A 5,104-nucleotide genomic window follows, 5' to 3' on the forward strand; every position below is an offset into this window, starting at 1 on the left:
GGTTCAGATCCCCATACAGGCCAACCAACAGAAAATAAATGAACAAATAACAGAGCAAGAAGCACACAAAAGAGGAAAGTAATACAGAAACAAAAAGCAGGAAGACACTGTGGTACTAAATTCCTGTGCAGAAAATAAAAGTGCTTTACTCTCAGGTTCTCTACATAATTACAGCTAAATAGGTAATGGAACTGTAAAGTGTAGCTTTTAGAATGACAGAAAAATATAATGGGCAGAAATAAAACAGACTTGAATACATTATACTTGAAATATCTGTGGGAATGTCCAAATTGCAATTGGATACATGGTTCCAGATTTCAAGAGAAATTGCAATTGGACACATGATTCCAGAGTTCAAGAGAGATCTAAACTAAAGATAAAGATTTGGAAATGTATTAGTCCATTTCTGTTGCTTATAACAAAATACCTGGAACTGGGTGATTTGTTAGAAAATGAAATTCACTGCCTGCAGATTCAAAAGTTGGGGAGTCAAAAGTCCAGGGAACACAGCTGGTGAAGAACTTGGTGGAGATGACAGTGACCCAGGGGTCTCACATGGCAGAAAATGGTAGGGCAGATTCAGGTCAACCTTTCATGTGTTCTTCTTTTAAAGCCCTCAGAACCACATCCCTGCCCACCATTATTAACCCGTTCATTATGGTACGGTCCTATGATCTAATCACATCGTTAAAGACCCATCTTTCAACTACCATAATAGGATTACCCACCAACCTAACATTGTCATACAGGGGGTCAAGTTCAGTTCAAGGCAGGGAAATATCAAAATTTCAATGCTACCTGAAGAAATCAGAATGATTGAGCAAACGTAAGAGCTTCCAAGTAAAAACAAAACAGAATAAAACAAGAACAAGGATAGAGTCTGCAGAAGCACTTTATCTTTTAATATAAGACAGAGGAAAAGAAATACAATGTGAAGGACAAAAAGAAATTTTCAAAATTTATTCCACAATTAAAGGAAAGCTCAGTATTAAAAAGTCTGCCAATATAATTCATCATATGAATAAATAACTCATTATATATATATATATATATATATATATATGTACTTGCATTTGGTCTGTTTGGAAACACAAGATATTTGAAGTTCTATGACTGAAAATCCTTTAAATAATTATGTAGATGTTAGAGAGATACACAGGGGGCAGGCCAGTATAGGGATCAAACTGTGGTCCTTGATAGTAGTGACACCACAGTCTCACCAACTGAACATAGCTGACTGAACACAGCTGAGAAAAAAATCTCTGAGTTTCAGAATAGATCACAGAGAATAAAAACTGAAAAGCATACACACACAAGAAAAACACAAAAGGAACAGAACATAATATCTGAAGAGTGTTGGAAATGTCAAAAGTTGTAATATAGAGTAATGAGAAAACAGCAGAAGAGAGATGGAGAAAAAAATAGAAGAAACACTTAAAACAATAATGTCTGAGAACTTCCACAAATTAATCTCAGGCACCAAACCAAAGACAAAGGGAGTTAAGATAACACAGAACCAGATAAATGCCAAAAATCTACATCTAGGCATGTAGTTCTCAAACTTCAGAAAACAAACAAAAAAACCAACCAACCAAACAAACAAAAAATCTGAAGCCAAAAGGAGGAAAAAAAAAACTTAACTAAAAAGAAACAAGATACTAATTATACCCAACATCTCCTGAGAATCCATGTAAGTAAGGAGAGAGTACAGTGAAATATACAAACAATTGATGAAAGAACCCTACAACACAGAATTCTGTACACTATGAGATCAACCTGTAAGAAATAAGAAAAAATAAAGACTTTCTCAGGGAAACAAAAATTGAGAGAATTTGTTGCCAGGATACCTGTAGTGGAAGCAGTGTGAAAAAAAAGGAAAAACTCAGAGAAGAAAAAAGGTATAGATTAGAATCTGGATATACATAAAGAGAACTAAAGAAATAAGTGAAGGTTCAATAAAAAGTTTTTTTAAAATTAGGCTTTTTTCATTGCAACATAGTTGACCGTACATATCTTTGAGGTAAAGAGTTGGATATCAATATATGTGCAATATGTGATGTTCAAATCAGGATAATAAGTATATTCTTCTATATACAGTGTAATAGATTTTTGTGACCCTTTACAAATACCTCCCTGTAGGAGGGTTCCTCTTTCTCTGCACTCACCACCATTTGTTATTCTCTGCCTTTTTGATAGTAGCCAGTCAAACTGGAATGATATTTCAATGTGGCTTTGATTTACACTTCCTGGATGCTGAGTGATGTTGAGATTTTCTACTCTTTAACTTCAATGCAATATTGTGATTGTTGTACATTTCTTTAATTTTTAAGTTATTTATTTTCTTAGCTGTCACATATAAGTGAGAACATGCAAAATTTTGGCCATTTGTATATCTTCCTTCTGGAAATGCCTATTCAGCTCCTTTGTGCATTTTAAAAATCAGACTACTTGTTATTCTACAATTAAGTTGTTTGAGTTACTTGTGTATTCTGCATAGGAAGCAGGGAGTATTCCATTGTAGAAATAACACATTTTCCTTATCCAGTCTTCTGATAATGGACATTTAGGTTGATTCCAACTCTTGCCTACTGTAAATAGAGCTGCAATAAACATGGGAGAGCTTTTCTTTTTTATTCTTTTTTCTTTTTTTCTTTGAATGCTGTAATGGATTTTTTATTTATTTTTTTAAATTTTTATTTATTTATTTTTATTTTGTCAATATACAATGTAGTTAGTTATTGTGTCCCATCACCAAGCCTTCCCTCCCTCCTCCCTCTCCCCCTCCCACCCAGATGTGTCCCCTCCATTTTCTTGTTGTAAGAGCTTCAAAAAAAAAAAAAAATTGAGGTTGTTAAATCTTCCTCTCCCCACCCCCCGGTTTTTTGTTGTTGTTGTTGTTGTTGTTGATGTTGTTGTTGTTGCTGTTTGTTTTTGTGTGTGTGTGAGTGTGTGTGTGTGTGTGTATGTGTGTGTGTATCTGTGTGTGTGAATTGATTCATTCACCTTTAGCTCCCTCCAATAAGTGAAAACATGTGGTATTTCTTTTTCACTGCCTGACTCGTTTCACTTAATATTATTCTTTCAAGGTCCATCCATGTTGTTGCAAATGGCAGTATTTCATTCGTTTTTATAGCTGAGTAGTATTCCATTGTGTAGATATACCACATTTTCCATATCCACTCATCCAATGATGGACATTTGGGCTGATTCCAGCTCTTGGCTATTGTGAAGAGTGCTGCAATGAACATTGGGAAACAAGTATACCTTCGACTTGATGATTTCCATTCCTTTGGATATATTCCCAGCAGTGAGATAGCTGGGTCATATGGTAGATCTATCTGCAACTGTTTGAGGAACCTCCAAACCATTTTCCATAGGGGTTGCACCATTATGCATTCCCACCAACAATGTAAGAGAGTTCCTTTTTCTCCGCAACCACACCAGCATTTATCGTTCAGCGTCTTTTGGATTTTAGCCATCCTAACTGGGGTGAGATGGTATCTCAGTGTGGTTTTGATTTGCATTTCCCGGATGCTGAGTGATGTTGAGCATTTTTTCATATGACTGTTGGCCATTTGCATATCTTCTTTAGAGAAATGCCTACTTAGCTCTTTTGCCCATTTTTTAATTGGGTTGCTTGTTTTTTCCTTGTAAAGTTGTTTGAGTTCCTTATATATTCTGGATATTAGTCCTTTGTCAGATATGTATTTTGCAAATATTTTCTCCCACTCTGTTGGCTGTCTTTTAGCTCTGTTAATTGTTTCTTTTGCTGTGCAGAAACTTTTCAGTTTGATATAGTCCCATTTGTTTATTTTTCCTTTGGTTGCCCATGCTTTTGGGGTCATATTCATGAAGTCTGTGCCCAGCCCTATTTGCTGAAGGGTTTCTCCTATATTTTCTTTAATAAGTTTTATTGTTTCAGGGTGTATATTTAAATCCTTAATCCATTTTGAGTTGATTTTAGTAAATGGTGAGAGATGTGGGTCTAGTTTCAATCTCCTGCAAATGGATAACCAGTTATCCCAGCACCCTTTGCTGAAGAGGGAGTCCCGACCCCAGTGAATAGACTTAATGCCTTTGTCGAAGATCAAATGGCAGTAAGTGCGTGGGTTGATTTCAGGGTGCTCTATTCTATTCCATTGATCAGAGTCTCTGTTATTATACCAATACCATGCTGTTTTGGTTATTATAGCTTTGTAGTATAGTTTAAAGTCAGGTAGAGTAATACCTCCAGCTTTATTTTTTTTGCTCAGCGTTGCTTTGGCTATTCGTGGTCTTTTGTTATTCCAGATAAATGACTGTATAGTTCTTTCCATGTCAGAGAAAAATGTCATAGGAATTTTAATGGGGATTGCATTAAATTTGTAGATAACTTTGGGTAGTATAGTCATTTTCACTATATTGATTCTTCCAATCCAGGAGCATGGGATGTCTTTCCATCTTCTTGTATCCTCTCTAATTTCTCTCAGGAGTGGTTTATACTTCTCATTATAGAGATTTTTCACATCCTTAGTTAGTTCAATTCCTAAGTATTTTATTTTTTTGGTGGCTATTGTGAGTCTTTGCCCAGTCCTACTTCAAGAAGCGTTTCCCCTATAATTTCTTTTAGGAATTTTATAGTTTCAGGTCTTATATTTAAGTNGCTTTTTAAAAGCAGGGAGTATTCCATTGTAGAAATATAACACATTTTCCTTATCCAGTCTCCTGATAATGGACATTTAGGTTGATTCCAACTCTCGCCTACTGTAAACAGAGCTGCAATAAACATGGGAGTATAGGTGTCCCTTCTACATGATTATTTCCAATCCTTTGAATGTATATTTAGTAGTGAGATTGCTAAGTCATATGGCAGTTCTATTTGTAGTGGCTTGAGGAACCCCCACATGGTTTTCAATAATGGCTGCACCAATTTACAGTCCCACCAATGGTATAGGAGGGTTCCTCTTTCTCTGCACTCACCAGCATTTGTTATTCTCTGCCTTTTTGCTAGTAGCCAGTATAACTGGAATGATAAGGTATTTCAATGTGGCTTTGATTTATACGTCCTGGATGTTAAGTGATGTTGAGCATTTCCTCCCGTATCTGTTGGCCATTTGTATATCTT

The 5,104-nt window shown here is 35.7% G+C and overlaps 1 protein-coding gene across 1 annotated transcript in view; it reads right to left on the bottom strand.

The window, feature by feature from the left end:
• LOC103608572 (zinc finger protein 39-like) overlaps positions 1-5,104 on the bottom strand; it is a 20,866-nt gene that overhangs the window by 1,388 nt on the left and 14,374 nt on the right. The gene's annotated exons all lie outside the window — the stretch shown is intronic.

This window comes from Galeopterus variegatus, unplaced genomic scaffold, assembly GCF_000696425.1.
Source record: "Galeopterus variegatus unplaced genomic scaffold, G_variegatus-3.0.2 Scaffold8579, whole genome shotgun sequence".
Lineage (NCBI taxonomy): Eukaryota > Metazoa > Chordata > Mammalia > Dermoptera > Cynocephalidae > Galeopterus > Galeopterus variegatus.